The sequence below is a fragment of the Triticum dicoccoides genome, chromosome 7B (assembly GCF_002162155.2).
Source record: "Triticum dicoccoides isolate Atlit2015 ecotype Zavitan chromosome 7B, WEW_v2.0, whole genome shotgun sequence".
In the NCBI taxonomy this organism is placed as follows: domain Eukaryota; kingdom Viridiplantae; phylum Streptophyta; class Magnoliopsida; order Poales; family Poaceae; genus Triticum; species Triticum dicoccoides.
Window position 1 is genome coordinate 502,611,650 of NC_041393.1, and position 21,593 is coordinate 502,633,242.

Genomic DNA, 21,593 nt, shown 5'->3' on the forward strand with positions numbered 1-21,593 from the left:
GGCCGGTGGACTGGGGGGTGCTCGGCGGCGAGGGGGGCCGGATCTGGCAAGGTGGGATAGCGATCGAGATGGAGGGGGATCGAGATCGAGTGTCCATGAAATTTAAAAATATTCATGATAGTTCAAAAAGTACCCATGAAATACAATCAAGAAATGAAGGCTACGATTTAAATACAATCGATCTTAGCTAGCTATCTGTTCACAATCTTCTTGCCCTTCTTTTTCGCAAATGGAGTTCTTCTGTGGAACGGACGTCCTTTAGGTAGGGTGGTCCTGCTTCTTCTTGTGGTGTATGCTGCTACTTCATCATCGTCGTCGTGTTCGATCCTCGGGTCGCCGTACTTGTCGAAGTCTTGCTCATTGGCTACTCCATCCATTCCGATGATCTTCCTTTTGCCTCTCCTCACGACAACACGACTGGGCTTTGGCGGGTCGGTAATGAAGAAGCATTGGTCCACTTGGGAAGCCAGTACCCATGGCTCATTTTTCGCGGTGACATTTGCGCCCGCAGTCTTGGATTTGGCTTCGGGTATAACCATGGTGGTGAAATACCGGTCTTCTTTTATGACGTTCTTGGCCCATCTGACACGGAACATCGGGACCTTCTCTCCAGCGTAGCTCAGCTCCCAGATCTCCTCGATCCTTCCGTAGTATCTGTCCTTGTCGTTACCGGTGTAGGATTCCATCGTTACCCCGGAGTTCTGATAACCATCGCTCTTCATGTCCTTGGCCTCGGTGTAGAATGTGTAGCCGTTGATATCGTACGCCTCATAGGTCATCAGGTTGTGCTCGGCGCCCTGTGACAAGGCGAATATGAGTTGTTCTTCCACGGAAGAATCCTCATGTAAAGGGTACGACAGAAGCTTATGCTTGAACCAACGCGTGGAACATGAGTTGTGCTCTTTGAGTATATCTCCGTCCGTCCTCTGTTGGCCTCGGTCATTGTACGTCTTTTTAATAAAGGTTTTGTGCTCTACCAACCAAGGATCGACCACGTCTATGTGTTGTAGCGCGACTAGGTTTGCTCTTTCAAAGTCGGCGAGTCGACCCTCGAAGTCGAGATGCATTTCGCGGCGACCCTCACGGTGACCCCATCCAGCGAGCCTGCCGAGGTGCCTATTGACGGGCAGACCAACGGGGTTCTCGATGCCTAGATAATTCGTGCAGTAGGAGATGCACTCTTCGGTCAGAAAGCCCCTGGCTATGCTTCCTTCTGGACGTGACATGTTGCGAACGTATCCTTTGATGACACCATTCATCCTTTCGAACGGCATCATGCTGTGCAGGAACGTCGGCCCGAGTTGGATGATATCCTCCACTATATGGACCAGCAGATGCACCATAACGTCGAAGAATGCGGGCGGGAAGTACATCTCAAGCTCGCATAGTATCACCACGATCTCTTCCTGTAGCCTTCTGAGTTGCCTCACGCCAATCGACTTCCGAGAGATGACGTCGAAGAAGTTGCATAGGCCAAATAGCGTTTCACGGACGTGCGCGTCCATGATCCCATGGATTGCAACTGGAAGTATCTGCGTCATCAGCACGTGACAGTCGTGAGACTTCATCCCGCTGAACTTCTGCTTCGCTGGGTCTAGGTATCTGCTTATCTTCCCCGCGTAACCGTAAGGAAGTTTTACTCCTAGGAGGCAGGTGAAAAACTGCTCGATCTCCTCCTGACTTAGAGTGAAGCACGCGGGAGGTTAGTCATTTCCGGTCTTCTTGGCCTTTTTGCCTTTGCGACGACTTTCTGTGTCCTGCTTCGCCTCATCATCATCATCATCATCATCATCATCATCATCATCATCATCATCATATATAGCGTGAAGCTCCTGCCTGATGCCCATTGATTTCAAGTCTGCCCTTGCTTTCGGCCCATCTTTGGTCCTCTCTGGCATGTTGAGCAGGGTACCAAGCAGACTCTCGCACACGTTCTTCGTGATATGCATGACATAAAGGCTGTGAGGCACACGGTGGATCTTCCAGTACGGCAAGTCCCAGAAAACAGACCTCGTTTTCCATACCTTCAGCAGCGGCTCTGGCGCCTTTCGCTTCTTTCCCGGCTCTGGCGCCTTTTGCTTCTTTCCCGGCAGTGGGCAGTCTTTCCAATTTTTCAACAGCTTGTCTATTTCCTCGCCGCTCCTCGTACACGGGCGTTTTCGGGGTTCTGTTTCACCATCGAACAGATCCTTGCGTTTCCTCCACGGGTCATCGTCGCGAAGCCACCTTCGATGTCCCATGAACACGGTTTTCGAAGACCCGGGATCTCTATCTAGCTGGCGATACGTTGTGTCATCCATGCACCTTACGCATTCAGAAAATCCGTGGACTACCTGCCCCGCAAGATATCCGTAACCGAGATAGTCGTGCACCGTCGTGAGCAGTGCGGCTCTCATAGGGAAATACTCTTTCTCTGCGGCGTCCCACGTATTGGCTGGCGTTTTCCACAGCGTGTCAAGCTCCTCTTTCAGCAGCCCCAGATACAGATTGATGTCGTTCCCTGGTTGTTTCGGCCCTTCAATTAGCATACTCATGTGAATGTACTTCCTCTTCATGCACAACCAGGGGGGAAGGTTGTACATCCACACAAACACAGGCCAGGTGCTATGTGTGCTTCTCTGGCTGCCAAACGGATTGACTCCATCGGTGCTCGCGCCCAGCACGATGTTCCTTGGATCGTTCCCAAATTCTGGGTATTCGAAGTTCAATGCTTGCCACTGGCTCGCATCCTTAGGGTGACTCAGCATCTTGTCTTTTTTATCTATCTCCGGATCATTTGCGTCATCTTCTCGCTTCTTCTCCTCCCTATCCGTGTGCCAACGTAGGAGCTTTGCTACCTTAGGATCCGCGAAATACCGCTGCAGACGAGGAGTGATCGGAAAGTACCACACCACTTTTCGAGGAGCTTTCTTCCTCTTCTTGTATCGAGTGACACCGCACATCGGACATATTGTAGACTCCGCGTGCTCGTCCCGATAAATGATGCAATTGTTCATGCACACATGGTATTTCACGTGCGGTAAATCTAGAGGACACACGATTTTCTTCGCCTCCTCCAAACTGGTCGGGCACTTGTTCCCCTTGGGAAGACGTTCGTGCCAGAATGACATGTTCTCGTCGAAGCATGCGTCGGTCATTTTGTGTTTTACCTTCATCTCCAGGGCCATGAGCGTTACTTTCAGGCGGGTATCCTCGGGCCTGCATCCTTCATACAATGGAGTAACCGCGTCTAACTCAAGTTGATCCATCTTGGCTTTCTCTCGGGCGGCAGCTCTTGCGTTATCCGTCTGCTTGAGAAGCAGCTCTTGAATATGAGGGTCGTGCACCCAGCCCATCGATGGTCCAGCGTCGTCTGCTCCGCCGGCATCATCATCTTCATGATCATGCCCGTCGCCTGCTCCGGCATCTTCCTCATCATCATGTCCTGCATCTTCTACATGATGACTGTGTACAGCATCACAGTCGTGATCATCTCCTGGGGATTCTTCGTCTTCTCGCCCGCCCGAGCCGCGGTGGTTGTCTTGCTGCCCTTCCTCATTTCTTGCCCGGCCCGCATGGACGACTTCGTAGTCATCTTCATCACCTTGCCACCGATAGCCATCCATGAAACCACGCAACAGCAGGTGGTCCCACACCTGCCCGGAATCCGGGTCCGCAATAAGGCTCTTCAGCTTGCATCTTCGACACGGACATCTTATCTCCGTCTCGTTCTTTTGAAGCATCTCGGCCTTCGCGGACCTCAAAAACCTATTCACGATGCCTTCGGTCATCGTGCGGACCATGGTCGCCTGCGGGGTAGAGCAAAACGATATTTTAGAACCAAACAAAAATTTGGCATGACCTTCCCTAAAAATAGGACCAAAAAGAATGCTTAATGCCAAAATTCTCGCCGAAACGGAAATGAATCAACATTCCGGCAAAATATTGGCAACTATCGCATATCAAATACCGGTACACCTCCAAACACAAACACATATGCAACACCACGAACATACATAGATCTAGCTAGGCCGTAAAAAGTGCATGTGCACATTGTTGTAAGGAGAACAACCTAAATATAGCTTCCCCCCTTACTTACCTATTAAAACAAGGTAATTTAACCACTTAATTTGAATGAATCTATGGTGGAAATGAGGTGAAAAAGAGGAGGCACCCGAGACAAGGAGGAGGTGGAGAGAATGAAGTGGGGAGAAAGTGAGTGTGTGGGTAGGAGAGGCTGTCCCAAATATCTTGTTGCTGCCCACTTACTAATGGCGCACCTCTTGCATGGTGCGCCATTAGTACTTACAACTACTAATGGCGCACTTGGGCAGGATACGCCATTAGTATGTTTGGATAGGCGCACTAGTTCAAAAAAAAAATCCTATACTAATGGCGCACCCACTGCCAGGTGCGCCATTAGTAGTTACAACTACTAATGGCGCACTTGGGCAGGATGCGCCATTAGTATGTTTGGATAGGCGCACTAGTTCAAAAAAAAGTTTCTATACTAATGGCGCACCTGCTGCCTAGTGCGCCATTAGTAGTTACAACTACTAATGGCGCACTTTGCCGGGATGCGCCATTAGTATGTTTGGACAGGCGCACTAGTTAAAAAAAATTTTGATACTAATGGCGCACCCGTAGCATGGTGCGCCATTAGTTGTTTAAACTCTAATGGCGCATCAGATTGTGGTGCGCCATTAGTATATACTAATGGCGCACCATCTTTCTGGTGCGCCATTAGTGTCAATCCCATCTATAGCCATTTTCCTAGTAGTGCCTTATGGAGGAGCACCGTTGAGATAGGCTTGCTGCACAGGGTCGATGATACGTCTCTGTCATATTTGTTGGGGGAATGTAGCATGCAATTTCAAAAAAATTCCTACACTCACGCAAGATCTATCTAGGAGATGCATAGTAATGAGAGGGGGAGAGTGTGTCCACGTACCCTTGTAGACCAAAAGCGGAAGCGTTTAACAACGCGATTGATGTAGTCGAACTTCTTCTTGTTCCGACCGATCAAGCACCGAACGCACGGTACCTCCGAGTTCTACACACGTTCAGCTCGATGACATCCCTCAAACTCTTCATCCAGTAAAGTGTCGAGGGAGAGTTCCGTCAGCATGATGGCATTGTGATGGTGATGGTGAAGTGATCCGCGCAGGGATTCGCCTAAGCACTAAGTGAATATGAGTGGAGGCGTAAACTGTGAAGGGGGGCACCACACATGGCTAACAATGGTTGGTGTGTGTTCTAGGCGCCCCTCCCCACATATATAAAGGAGGGAGGGTGAGAGAGGTAGCCTAGGGTGCGCCCAAGTACGAGGAATCCTACTTGGGCCCCTAGTCCAGTTCAGCCTCCCCCATTTCCTTTTACCGAAGGGGGAAAAGAGGGAAGAGGGAAGAAGGAAGGAAAAGGGGGGCCGAACCCCCACATCCTTGTCCGATTCGGCCTCCTACCATAAGGGGTGTGTGCCACCCCTTGTGGGCTGGTGTGCTCCCCTCCTATGGCCCATATGGCCCATATCTTCCCCCGGGGGGTTCCGATAACCCCCCTATATTATATATATATATTATATATATATATATATATATATATATATATATATATATATATATATATATATATCAATCTCTACCTCTCGACCATTTCGAGACTCCTCGCCATGTCCGTGATCTCATCTGGGACTCCGAACAACATTCGGTCACCAAATCACATAACTCATACAATACAAAATTGTCATCGAACGTTAAGCGTGCGGACCCTACGGGTTCGAGAACTATAAAGACATGACCGAGACACCTCTCCGATCAATAACCAACAGCGGAACCTGGATGCTCATATTGGTTCCTACATATTCTATGAAGATCTTTATCGGTCAAACCATAATGACAACATACGTTATTCCCTTTGTCATCGGTATGTTACTTGCCCGAGATTCGATCGTCGGTATCTTGATACCTAGTTCAATCTCGTTACCGTCAAGTCTCTTTACTCACTCCGTAATGCATCATCCCGCAACTAAGTCATTAGTCACATTGCTTGCAAGGCTTATTATGATGTGCATTACCGAGAGGGCCCACAGATACCTCTCCGATACTTGGAGTGACAAATCCTAATCTTGATCTATGCCAAACCAACAAACACCTTCGGAGATACCTGTAGAGCTTCTTTATAATCACCCAGTTACGTTGTGAAGTTTGATAGCACAAAAGGTATTACTCCGGTATCCGGGAGTTGCATAATCTCATAGTCGAAGGAATATGTATTTGACATGAAGAAAGCAATTGCAATAAAACTTAACGATCAACATGCTGAGCTAATGGATGGGTCTTGTCCATCACATCGTTCTCCTAATGATGTGATCCCCTTCATCAAATTACAACACATGTCTATGGCTAGGAAACTTAACCATCTTTGATTAACGAGCTAGTCTAGTAGAGGCTTACTAGGGACACTGTGTTTTGTCTATGTATCCACACATGTATCAATTTTCCGGTTAATACAATTCTAGCATGAATAATAATATTTATCATGATATAAGGAAATATAAATAACAACTTTATTATTGCGTCTAGGGCATATTTCCTTCAGTCTCCCACTTGCACTAGAGTCAATAATATAGATCACATTGTAATCATTCTAACACCCATGGAGTCTTGGTGCTGATCATGTTTTGCTCGTGGAAGAGGCTTAGACAACGGGTCTACCACATTCAGATCCGTATGTATTTTGCAAATCTCTATGTCTCCCTCCTTGACTCTATCACGGATGGAGTTGAAGCGTCTCTTGATGTGTTTGGTTCTCTTGTGAAATCTGGATTTCTTCGCCAAGGCAATTGCTCCAGTATTGTCACAAAAGATTTTCATTGGACCCGATGCACCGGGTATTACACCGAGATCAGATATGAACTCCTTCATCCAGACTCCTTCATTCGCTGCTTCCGAAGCAGCTATGTACTCCGCTTCAAACGTAGATCTCGTCACAACGCTTTGCTTGGAACTGCACCAATTGGCAGCTCTACCATTCAATATAAAGATGTATCTCGTTTGTGACTTAGATTCATCTGAATCAGTGTCAAAGCTAGCATCGACGTAACCATTTACAATGAGCTATTTGTCACCACCATAAACGAGAAACATATCCTTAGTCCTTTTCAAGTACTTCAGGATGTTCTTGATTGCTGTCCAATGATCCACTCCTGGAGTACTTTGGTACCTCCCTGCTAGACTTATAGCAAGGCACACATTAGGTCTGGTACATAGCATAGCATACATGACAGAACCTATAGCTGAGGCATAGGGAACGACTTTCATTTTCTCTCTATCTTCTGAAGTGGTCGGGCATTGAGTCTGACTCAACTTCACACCATGTAGCATAGGCAAGAACCCTTTCTTTGACTGGTCCATTTTGAAGTTCTTCCAAACTTTATCAAGGTATGTACTTTGTGAAAGTCCAATTTAGCGTCTTGATCTATCTCTATAGATCTTGATGCCCAATATGTAAGAAGCTTCACCGAGGTCTTTCATTGAAAATCTTTTATTCAAGTATCCTTTCATGCTATCCAGAAATTCTATGTCATTTCCAATCAAAAATATGTTATCCACATATAATATTAGAAATGCTACAGAGCTCCCACTCAATTTCTTGTAAATACAGGCTTCTCCCAAAGTCTGTATAAAACCATATGCTTTGATCACCTCATCAAAGCGTATATTCCAACTCCGAGATGCTTGCACCAGTCCATAAATGGACCGCTGGAGCTTGCACACTTTGTTAGCACCTTTACGATCGACAAAAACCTTTTGGTTGCATCATATACGACTCTTCTTTAAGAAATCCATTAAGGAATGCAGTTTTGACGTCCATTTGCCAGATTTCATAATCGTAAAATGCAACAATTGCTAACATGATTCGGACAGACTTAAGCATCGCTACGGGTGAGAAGGTCTCATCATAGTCAACTCCTTGAACTTGTGGAAAACCTTTCACGACAAGTAGAGCTTTGTAGACAGTAACATTACCATCAGCGTCAGTCTTCTTCTTGAAGATCCATTTATTCTCTATGGCTTGCCGATCATCCGGCAAGTCAACCAAAGTCCATACTTTGTTCACATACCTGGATCCCATCTCAGATTTCATGTCAAGCCATTTTGCGGAATTTGGGCTCATCATCGCTTCCTCGTAGTTCGTAAGTTCGTCATGGTCTAGTAACATGACTTCCAGAATAGGATTAATGTACCACTCTGGTGCGGAACGTGCTCTGGTTGACCTACGAGGTTCAGTAGTAACATGATCCGAAGTTTCATGATCATTATCATTAGTTTCCTCACTAGTTGGTGTAGTCATCACGGGAACGGTTTTCTGTGATGAGCTACTTTCCAATTTGAGAGAAGGTACAATTACCTCATCAAGTTCTACTTTCCTCCCACTCACTTCTTTCAAGAGAAACTCCTTCTCTAGAAAGGGTCCATTCTTAGCAACAAAGATCTTGCCTTCGGATCTGTATTAGAAGGTGTACCCAAAAGTTTCTTTTGGGTATCCTATGAAGACACACTTCTCCGATTTGGGTTCGAGCTTATCAGGTTGAAGCTTTTTCACATAAGCATCGCAACCCCCAAACTTTAAGAAACGACAGCTTAGGTTTCTTGCAAAACCACAGTTCATACGGTGTCGTCTCAACGGATTTAGATGGTGCCCTATTTAAAGTGAATGCAACTATCTCTAATGCATAACCCCAAAATGATAGTGGTAAATCGGTAAGAGACATCATAGATCGCACCATATCTAATAAAGTACGATTACAATGTTCAGACACACCATTATGCTGTAGTGTTCTAGGTGGCATGAGTTGTGAAACTATTCCACATTGTTTTAAATGAAGGCCAAACTCATAACTCAAATATTCGCCTCCGCGATCATATCATAGAAACTTTATTTTCTCATTACGATGATTCTTCACTTCACTCTAAAATTCTTTGAAGTTTTCAAATGTTTTCAAACGTGTGTTTCATTAAGTAGATATACCCATATCTGTTCAAATCATTTGTGAAGGTTAGAAAATAGTGATACCCATCGCGAGCCTCAGCACTCATTGGACCGCACACATCGGTATGTATTATTTCCAATAAGTCAGTAGTTCGCTCCATTGTTCCGGAGAACAGAGTTTTAGTCATCTTGCCAATGAGGCATGGTTGGCAAGCATCAAATGATTCATAATCAAGTGATTTCAAAAGTCCATCCGCATGGAGTTTCTTCATGTGATTTACACCAATATGACCAAAATGGCAGTGCCACAAATATGTTGCACTATCGTTATCAACTTTGCATCTTTTGGCATGAATATTATGAATATGTGTATCACCACGATCGAGATTCAACAAAAATATACCACTCTTCAAGGGTGCATGACCATAAAAGATACTACTCATATAAATAGAATAACCATTATTCTCTGATTTTAAATGAATAACCATCTCCCATCAAACAAGATCCATATATAATGTTCATGCTCAACGCTGCCACCAAATAACAATTATTCAGGTCTAAAACTAATCCTGAAGGTAGATGTGGAGGTAGCGTGCCGACGGCGATCACATCGACCTTGGAACCATTCCCGACGCACATCGCCACCTCGTCCTTAGCCAATCTTCGTTTAATCCGTAGCCCCTGTTTCGAGGTGCAAATATGAGCAACAGAACCAGTATCAAATACTCAGGCGCTACTACGAGCATTAGTAAGGTACACATCAATAACATGTATATCAAATATACCTTCTTTCACTTTGCCATCCGTCTTATCCGCCAAATGCTTGGGGCAGTTCCGCTTCCAGTGACCAGTCCCTTTGCAGTAGAAGAACTCAGTATCAGGCTTGGATCCAGACTTGGGCTTCTTCCCAGGAGTGACAACTTGTTTGCCATTCTTCTTGAAGTTACCCTTCTTTCCCTTGCCCTTTTTCTTGAAACTAGTGGTCTTGTTAACCATCAACACTTGATGCTCTTTCTTGATTTCTACCTCCGCAACTTTGAGCATAGCGAAGAGCTCGGGAATTGTCTTATCCATCCCTTGTATATTATAGTTCATCACGGAGCATTTGTAGCTTGGTGGCAGTGATTGAAGAACTCTGTCAATAACACTATCATCTGTAAGATTAACTCCCAGCCAAGTCAAGTGGTTATGATACCCAGACATTCTGAATATGTGTTCACTGACAGGACTGCTCTCCTACATCTTGCATCTATAGAACTTGTTGGAGACTTCATATCTCTCAACTCAGACATTTGCTTGAAATATTAACTTCAACTCCTGGAACATCTCATATGGTCCATGACATTCAAAACGTCTTTGAAGTACCGATTCTAAGCTGTAGAGCATGGCAGACTGAACTATAGAGTAGTCATCACCATGTTTACCAGACGTTCAAAGTGTCTACATTAGCGGGAGGGGCTTGTCACCTAGCGGTGCATCAAGGACATAATTCTTCTGTGCAAAAATGAGGATAATCCTCAAGTTATGGACCCAGTCCGTGTAGTTGCTACCATCATCTTTCAACTTAGCTTTCTCTAGGAACGCATTAAAATTCAAGGGAATGGTAGCACGGGCCATTGATCTACAACATAGATATGCAAAAACTATAAGGACTAAGTTCATGATAAATTAAGTTCAATAATCATATTACTTAAGAACTCCCACTTAGATAGACATCCCTCGAGTCATCTAAATGATCACGTGATCCATATCAACTAAACCATGTCTGATCATCACGTGAGATGGAGTGAACATATCTATGTTGATCATATCTACTATATGATTCACATTCGACCTTTTGGTCTCCAGTGTTCCGAGGCCATGTCTGTACATGCTATACTCGACAAGTTATACCCGAGTATTCCGCATGTGCAAAATTGTCTTGCACCCGTTGTATGTGAACATAGAGCTTATCACACCTGATCATCACGTGGTGTCTCGGCATGACGAACTATCACAATGGTGCTTACTCAGGGAGAATACTTATACCTTGTAATTTTAGTGAGGGGTCATCTTGTAATGCTACCCCCGTACTAAGAAAAATAAGATGCATAAAAGATAAACATCACATGCAATCAAAATATGTGACATGATATGGCCATCATCATCTTGTGCCTTTGATCTCCATCTCCAAAGCATCGTCATGATCTCCATCGTCACAGGCTTGACACCTTGATCTCCATCATAGCGTCGTTGTCGTCTCGCCAACTATTGCTTCTACAACTATATCTAATGCATAGTGATAAAGTAAAGCAATTACATGGCATTTGCATTTCGTACAATAAAGCGACAACCATAATGCTCCTCCCAGTTGCCGATAACTTTTACAAAACATGGTCATCCCATACAATAACGTATATCACATCATGTATTGACCATATCACATCACAACATGCCCTCCAAAAACAAGTTAGACGTCCTCTACTTTGTTGTTGCAAGTTTTACGTGGCTGCTACGAGCTTCTAATAAGAACCTTTCTTACCTATGCATCAAAACCACAATGATGATTTATCAAGTTTGTTGTTTTAACCTTCAACAAGGACCGGCCACAATCAAATTCGATTCAACTAAAGTTGGAGAAACAGACACCCGCCAGCCACCTTTATGCAAAACTAGTTGCATGTCTGTCGGTGGAACCGGTCTCATGAACGTGGTCATGTAAGGTTGGTCTGGGCTGCTTCATTCAATTAACCGCCGAATCAAAATAATACGTTGGTGGTAAGCAATATGATGATCACCGCCCACAACTCTTTGTGTTCTACTCGTGCATATCATCTACGCATAGACCTGGCTCGGATGCCACTGTTGGGGAACGTAGCATGCAACTTCAAAAAATTTCCTACGCTCATGCAAGATCTATCTTGGAGATGCATATCAATGAGATGGGGAGAGTGTGTACACGTACCCTCGTAGACCGAAAGTGGAAGCGTTTAACAACGTGGTTGATGTAGTCGAACTTCTTCTCGTTCCGACCGATAAAGCACTAAACGTACGGCACCTTCGAGTTCTGTACAGTTCAACTTGATGACGTCCCTAGAACTCTTGATCTAGCAAAGTGTCGAGGGAGAGTTTCTTCAGCACGACGGCGTGGTGAGAATGATGGTGAAGTGGTCCACGCAGGGCTTCGCCTAAGCACTACGTGAATATGACCGGAGGCGTAAACTGCGGAGGGGGGTGCCGCACATGACTAACAATGGTTGGTGTGTGTTCTAGGTGCCCCCTCCCCACGTATATAATGGAGGGAGGGGGAGAGAGGCAGCCTAGGGCGCGGCCAAGTAGGAGGAATCCTACTTGGGCCCCTAGTCCAATTCGGCCTCCCCCCTTTCCTTTTACTGGAGGGGAAAAGAGGGAAGAGGGAAGGAGGAATGAAAGGGGGCCCGAACCTCCACCTCTTTCTCCTATTCGGCCTCCTACCATAAGGGGTGTGTTCCACCCCTTGTGGGATGGTATTCTCCCCTCCTATGGCCCATATGGCCCATATATTCCCCCGAAGGGTTCTGATAACCCCCCCTCGTACTCCGATATGTACCCGATACATTCCGAAATACTTCCGGTGTCCGAATACTATCATCATATATATCAATATTTACCTCTCGACCATTTTGAGACTCCTCGTCATGTCCGTGATCTCATCCGGCAATCCGAATAACATTCGGTCACCAAATCACACGACTCACATAATACAAAATCATCATCAAACATTAAGTGTGCGGACCCTACGGGTTCGAGAACTATGTAGACATGACCGAGACACCTCTCCGGTCAATAACCAATAGCGGAACCTGGATGCTCATATTGGTTCCTACATATTCTACGAAGATCTTTGTCAGTCAAACCGTAATGACAACATATGTTATTCCCTTTGTCATCGATATGTTACTTGACCAAGATTCGGTCGTCGGTATCTTCATACCTAGTTAAGTCTCGTTACTGGCAAGTTTCTTTACTCGTTCCGTAATGCATCATCCCGCAACTAACTCATTAGTCACATTGCTTGCAAGGCTTATTATGATGTGCATTAACGAGAGGGCCCAGAGATACCTCTCTGATACTCGGAGTGACAAATCCTAATCTTGATCTATGCCAACCCTACAAACACCTTCGGAGATACCTACAGAGCATGTTTATAATCACCCAGTTACATTGTGACGTTTGATAGCACACAAGGTATTCCTCCGGTATCCGGGAGTTGCATAATCTCATAGTCGAAGGAATATGTATTTGACATGAAGAAAGAAATAGTAATAAAACTTAACGATCAATATGCTAAGATAATGGATGGGTCTTTTCCATCACAACATTCTCATAATGATGTGATCCCGTTCATCAAATGATAACACATGTCTATGGCTAGGAACTTAATCTTCTTTGATTAACGAGCTAGTCTAGTAGAGGCTTACTAGGGACACTGTGTTTTGTCTATGTATCCACACATGTATAAAATTTCCGGTTAATACAATTCTAGCATGAATAATAAACATTTATCATGATATAAGGAAATATAAATAACAACTTTATTATTGCCTCTAGGGCATATTTCCTTCAGTATCTAGTTTTCCTGATGCTTTTGCTCTTGTTTTGGACTCTTATTTGCATGATTTGAGTGAAACTAACCCGGATTGACGCTGTTTTCAGCAGAACTACCTTGGTGTTGTTTTTCTGCAGAAATAAAAGTTCTCGAAATGGAACAAAATTGTTTGGAGAATTATTTCAGAATATATGAAAAATACTGGAGCCAAGAAGCACCGGAGGAGGGCCCTCGGTGAGCACAACCCACTAGGGCGCGCTCCCCCGTCCAGGCGCGCCCAGGTGGGTTGTGCCCACCTGGTGGCCCCACAGACCCTGATACCGATGCTATATGATCCTATTTTTGGAGCAAAAAATCAGGGAGAAACTTTCATCGCGTTTCATGATATGGAGCCGCCGCCACCTCTTGTTCTTCATTAGAAGCCTAGATCTAGAGCCCGTTTGGGGCTCCGGAGAGGGGGGTCTTCGGTCTTCGTCATCACCAACCCTCCTCCATCACCAATTCCATGAAGCTCCCCATCGGGAGTGAGTAATTCCTTTGTAGGCTCGCTGGTCGGTGAGGAGTTGGATGAGATTCATCATGTAATCGAGTTAATTTTGTTAGGGCTTGATCCATAGTATCCTTTATGTTCTGAGATTGATGTTGTTATGACTTTGCCATGCTTAATGCTTGTCACTTTGGGCCCGAGTGCCACGATTTTAGATCTGAACCATTTATGTTTTCACAATTATATCTATGTTCTAGATCCGATCTTGGAAGTCATATTAACCTATTATGTGTTATGATCTGTAAACCCCAGTGTGGTAGTAATTGGATACTTTCCGGTGATGACTGTAGTTTGAGGAGTTCATGTATTCACTATGTGTTAATGCTTTGTTCCAGTTCTCTATTAAAAGGAGGCCTTAATATCTCTTAGTTTCTATATGGACCCCGCTGCCACGGGATGGTAGGACAAAAGATGTCATGCAAGTTCTTTCCATAAGCACGTATGACTATTTACGGAATACATGCCTACCTTATATTTATGAACTGGAGCTAGTTTTGTATCACCCTAGGTTATGACTGTTATATGATGAATATCATCCAACGAATTCATCGATCCAATGCCTACGAATTTTCCACATATTGTTCTTGCTAAGTTACTACTGTTGTTGCTACTGCTACACTTGCTACAAAATCATTGCTATCACTATTACCGTTACTGCTACTGTTATAACTGCTATCAATACTATCATATTACTATGCTACTGATCACTTTGCTGTAGATATTTACTCTCCAGGTGTGGTTAAATTGACAACTCAGCTGCTAATACTTACAAATATAGTTTGTCTCCCCTTGTGTCGAATCCCGAAATTTGAGTTGAATACTCTACCCTCAAAAATTGTTGCGATCCCCTATACTTGTGGGTTATCAAGACCTTTTTCTGGTTTCGTTGCCGGGAAGCATAGCTATATTTGTTGAGTCACTTGGGATAATTATCTATTTATCACTATGAAGAATCTGAAGGATACAAAAACCAAGATCGTTCCCTCTAGGACGAGGGGAGGTAAGGAACTGCCATCACACTCTGCACTTGATTCACCTTCTGTTTTGAGTAGACTTGCAACACCACCACATGCTATTAATCCTAATATATCACAAGTTATTGATTATGCTACTTCTGCTATGAATGCTATGCAGGATGATATTAGTACCTTGCTTGATGATAATATGCCACTAGGTGAATTTCTCGATGAACAACTTGCTAGAGCAAAATATATTGAGAATGTTGAAACTGATGAAATTACTGAAACTGATGAAGTACTTGAAACTGGAAATCTTGAAACACCTATTAGACCTAGCTCTCCTAGATATGAATTGCCTAAGACACCTGAAGATTATGTTATGGATGATGAGACAGCTAGAGATTTTCTTGCTTGCAATGATAGAGATGATCTTAAGAAATTACTATGCAAAATAAAGGAGAAATTTTTGAATGCTAGAATGAAATGTGATCCTAAGTTTGCTACTTCACCTATCTTTGTGGATGATAAGGATTATGAAATCTCTGTTGACCCAGAGTTAATTACTAAGGTTGAATCTGATCCTTTCCATGGCTATGAAACTGAAACTGTTGTGGCACACCTTACTAAATTAAATGATATAGCCACCCTATTTGCTCATGATGAGAATATTCGCTTTTATTATATTCTCAAATTGTTCCTGTTCTCATTAAAGGGTGATGCTAAGATATGGTACAATACTCTTGCTCCTGGTTGTGTGCGTAGTCCCAGGATATGATTTATTAGTTCTCTGAAAAATATTTTCCTGCTCATAAGAAACAAGCTGCCTTACAGGAAATATTTAACTTTGTGCAAATTGAAGAAGAGAGTCTCTCACAAGCTTGGGGAGGCTTATCCAATTGCTTAATGCTTTGTCTGATCATCCTTTAAGAAAAATGTGATACTTAATATCTTCTATAATGGACTAATCGATGCTTCTGGGACTTCCTAGATAGTTGTGCTGGTTGTGTTTTCAGTGAACGAACTGTTGAACAAGCTGTGGAATTATTGAATAATATGTTGAAAAATTATGATGATTGGACTCTTCCTGAACCACCGCTTAAGCGCACTCCAAATAAGAGGGGTATCTTATATCACAGTCCTGAAGATATGCAGGAGGCAAAGAAAAGTATGAAGGAAAAAGGTATTAAAGCAGGGGATGCTAAAAATTTACCTCCTATTGAAGAAATACATGGACTCGACACACCACCACCAAACTTGGTAGAGGTAAATTCTTTAATGAAATTTGATGAAAGTGACATCCCTTAAAATAAACATCCTTGTCAATGCCTTTATGAGTTTGACAACTACATTAGAAAACAAGATCACTTCAACGAAAATGTTATGAAACAATTGAAATACAACTCCAATATGATTGCTCGCTTGAGTGACTTGTTATTCAGAATCACTTATGACGTAAGAGGTGTAGGAAAACATTCTTCTATGGTTCAAACTCACTAGAACATGTTGCTAAATCTCAAAGAGAGATGCTTAGTGAAATGAATAATAGTATGAATGACTTTGCTGTTAGAGTAGAAACTAGAGGAGGTAAAATGACTCAGGAACCACTTTATCCTAAGGGACACCCTAAAAGAATTGAACAAGACTCTCAAAAAATTAATACTGATGCACCTAGTCCTCCTAGAAGGAAGAAGAAAAATAAAAATGATAGGACTTTGCCTACCTCTAGTGAACCTGAAGTAGAAAACCTCCTGATAATAATAATGATGTTTCTATTTCCGATGCTGAAACTCAATCTGGTAATGAACAATCATCTAGTGATAATGAAAAAGATAATGATGATGTTCATAAAGACACTCAACTAGACAATGATAAACAACTAGATAGCGATGTTGAAATATAACTAGTTGTTGATCTTGATAACCCACAACCTAAAAATAAAAGATATGATAAAAGAGACTTTGTTGCTAGAAAACAAGGAAGAGAACGATAACCATGGGTTCAAAACCCATGACCTTTCCACCTAAATCAACTATGAAAAAGGATGATGAAGAATTCGAACGCTTTGCTGAAATGATTAGGCCAGTCTTTTGCGCACGCGCTTCACCGATATTTTAAAGATGGCACCTTATGCAAAATTGAAAGAGTGTTATATCGAATAGAGGGGGGTGAATACGTGATTTTTACAAATTAGTCAATGAGGAAATACTACTTGAGTAATTTACTAAGTAAAGAACTACAAGCAGCTGAGTAAGTACTCAGGTACATGCATAACAAGACAGTAGCATAGTCATCATGGTGAAATGAAACATACACAGAGCACAGGTAGCATGTAAATAGGATAAGTAGGCAGAAGACAAATGAGTGAAGAAATAGGATTTAGGAAATTGAGAAAGTTTTCATTCAAAGTCTTCAAACAATAGCTATCAATTTCATCATCATGTAAACAAGGAAATGAAAGAGTTGAGGAAATAGAACTAGTAGCTCGGTGAAGATAATGATTTGGTAGACCAGTTCCAATTGTTGTTACAGTTGTACGTATGGCTGGAGCAGCTTGGTATTTAAACCTAAGGACACACAATCCCAGGACACATAGTCCTTACCATATTCTCCATGAGCTAAGGTCACACAAACCTCGCCCAATCACTCATGGTAAGTCTTCAGGTGACTTCCAAACCTTCACGGACTTGGTCACTCGATGATCCACAATTCCTCTTGGATGCTCTAGACCATGACGCCTAACCGTTTGGAAGATGCACAATCTTCAAAGGTAACAAGTGTCGGTTCCACACAGGAACAATCTCTTCAGTGATGCTCAATCACTTTGGGTTGTAGGTGTTTGTGGTTTTTGGGTTTTCCTCACTCATGATTTTTTCTCAAAGTACTTGGAGGATGGGATGCTCTCAGTGACAAGTGTCAGTTTCTCTAGGTGTAGCCAACCAACTAGTGGTTGAGGGGCGGCCAATTATAGCCAGGGAGCAGCCCGACATGATAATACGTAAATGCCCTTCAATGATATGACCATTAGGTGGATAAGATATTTGGGACAGCTAGCGTGTAGCTCAACAACAGTCGGATATTTGAGCTCTCAAATTACTCAGGACTATCATGTTCCTCACTTGTATGCAATCCACACTCGCGAATTCCTAACTCCTTAGTCAGCACAAATTCCTCAAAGAACAGAAGATCTTCGTCTCTATCACTGAAGAAATTGACTGAACTATATGAGATTCCAAAGCCTTCATTTGAAGGATTGGGTATGTGTAGGCTTTGAGATGAGCATCACTTGGAAACGTTTCCTTAGTTTTACCTCGATCCCCCTTTAACAGTACGTCGTTTATATGACTCAAGAAAGGAAAATGAAACTACGAGAACAAAAGTCTTCATGCTTCATAATCCTCGCATCAATATCAATATCTTCAAGGTCACACTAATTTCCTCATTTGCAAAGTCCTCAAGAAAACCAAAGTTTTCAAATGAAGACATTCATTTTTAGGGGTCGACTTTCTTCGGAAATATCAGACTCCTCAGAGACTTATGGAAACTATGTACACTCACAAACATATTAGTCCCTTAACCTATAAGTCTTCAATACACCAAAATCACTAAGGGTCAGTAGATGCACTTAGAAAAATATATGAAAGACATCATCACTAATAAAAGAAAGATACCTAAAGCTGAAATCTCCATGATGCTTGCTAATTATTCTTTTAAAGACGGAGTACCTAAAAAACTTGGAGATCCAAGAATACCAACTATACCTTGCTCTATCAAAATAAATTATGTCAAACTGCTTTGTGTGATTTAGGAGCTGGTGTTAGTGTTATGCCTTTCTAAGTATACAAAACACTTGATTTGAATAAACTCACACCTACTAAAGTACCTTTGCAAATGGATGATAAATCAACTGCCATACCTATCGGTATTTGTGAGGATGTGCCCATTGTTGTTGCAAATGTTACTATCTTAACACACTTTGTTATACTTGAGATGCCCGAGGACGATAACATGTCGATTCTCCTTGGTAGACCCTTTTTGAATACTGCAGGGGCTATTATCGATTGGAATAAAAGCAAGGTCCCCTTCCATATAAATGGTAATGAACATATGGTGCACTTTCCAAAGAAACAATTCCAAGTGAATGGTATTAATGTTATTGAAAAATCTCCGACACTCACTATTGGAAGTTTCCAGCTACCTTTACCTATTGCCAAAAAGAAATTCAAAATACTTATTGTTGGGGACATGCATATCCCCGTTGAGGTGACTTAGTGGTTTACGAAAAAATCGGTTTCATGCTAATCGAAGAAGGTTGTTAATAAGACTTGATCAACCTTATTAATGGATCATTTTTTAGAGGTATGAAGTTGATGAACTTAGTAAGCACCACTTTCTGCTCCCAACTTTTATTTTTTATTTTTCTAATTTAAATAAAATAAAATGCCATGTGTTGTATGTTTTTTGAATTTCCCATGCAATAAAAATGCCCTGGTGGGTTGTTCCCTCCTCGGCCCACCTCTGGTGCCCCTCTTCTGGTATATAAGTCATTTTGACCTAGAAAAAATAAGGAGAGGACTTTGGGGATGAAGCGTCGCAGTCTCGAGGCGGAACTTGGGTAGGAGCACTTTTGCCCTCCGGCGGAGCGATCCGCCGGGGGAACTTCCCTCCCGGAGGGGGAAATCATCGTCATCACCATCACCAATAACTCTCCCATATTGGGGAGGGCAATCTCCATCAACATCTTCAATAGCACCATCTCCTCTCAAACCCTAGTTCATCTCTTGTGTTCAATCTTTGTACCAGAACTTTAGATTGGTACTTGTGGGTGACTAGTAGTGTTGATTACATCTTGTAGTTGATTACCATATGGTTTATTTGGTGGAAGATTATATGTTCAGATCCATTATGCTATTTAATACCCCTCTGATATTGAGCATGATTATCATTTGTGAGTATTTACTTTTGTTCTTGAGGTCACAGGAGAAATCTTGTTGCAAGTAATCGTGTGAACTTGATATGCGTCCGATATTTTGATGGTGTGTATGTTGTGATTCCCTTAGTGGTGTCATGTGAACATCGACTACATGACACTTCACCATATTTGAGCCTAAGGGAATGCATTGTAGAGTAATTAGTAGATGATGGGTTGTGAGAGTGACCAAAGCTTAAACCCTAGTTTATGCGCTACTTCTTAAGGGACTAATTTGGATCCAAAAGTTTAATGCTATGGTTAGATTTTATATTAATATTTTTCTCGTAGTTGCGGATGCTTGCGCGGGGGTTAATCATAAGTAGGAGGTTTGTTCAAGTAAGAACAACACCTAAGCATCGGTCCACCCACATATCAAATTATCAAAGTGGCAAACACGAATCAAACCAACATGATGAAAGTGACTAGATGAAATTCCTGGGTACCCCTCAAGAACACTTTGCTTATCATAAGAGACCATTTTATCCCGTCATTTGCCACAAAGGGATCAGGCTAACTTGCTACATACTATTTTCCATTATCATTACTTGCTCGTTATAAATTATCTTGCTATCAAAGAACTTGCTACTTACAATTTCAGTGCTTGCAGAGAATACCTTGCTGAAAACCGCTTGTCATTTCTTTCTGCTCCTCGTTGGGTTCGACACTCTTACTTATTGAAAGGACTAAGATTGATCCCCTATACTTGTGGGTCATCAAGAATCTTTTCTGGCGCCTTTGCCGGGGAATGAAGCGCTCTTGGTAAGTGGAGATCGGTAAGGAAAAATTATTACTGCATGCTGAAATTTATTGTCACTTGTTACTATGGAGAACAATCCTTTGAGGGGTTTGTTCGGGGTATCTTCACCTCGACCGAAACCACAATTAGTTGCCCCTCAACCTACTGCACCTACTGAAAATATTGGTTATGAAATTCCTTCGGATATGATACAACAGCTGCTAGCTAATCCTTATGCAGGAGATGGAACCGAACATCCTGATATGCACTTGATATATGTGGATGAAATTTGTGGATTGTTTAAGCTTGCAGGTTTACCCAGAGATGAAGCTAAGATGAAGGTTTTCCCTTTATCTTTGAAGGTAAAAGCATTCGCATGGTATAGGCTATGCGATTATATTGGATCTTGGAATTGTAATCGATTGAAATTGGAATTTCACCAAACATTTTATCCTATGCATCTAGTTCACCGTGATCGGAATTATATATATAGACACACACACACACACACACACATAGGGTGGGTATATTCTAATAACACCCTTAAGACCTTATTCAGCTAACACTTTCTCTTATTCTGCTAACAGCCGCCAACACGCCTCGAACCAAACCAAACAAACTATGCAGTCACCCAGTCAAACCCCACCTTAGTCCACCTTCTTCCTTCCCCGTGCAAACCCACGACTGCAACCCCCTCCCAACCACCACCACCCCAGCGCCCCACCAACCCCACCCCTCCGGTGCGCCACCGCCCCCCACTCTTGCGGTGCCCACCACCCCCACCCTTCTGGCGCGCCACCGCCTTCCACCCTACGGTGCCCCACCGCCCCACCCCTTCCGGCACG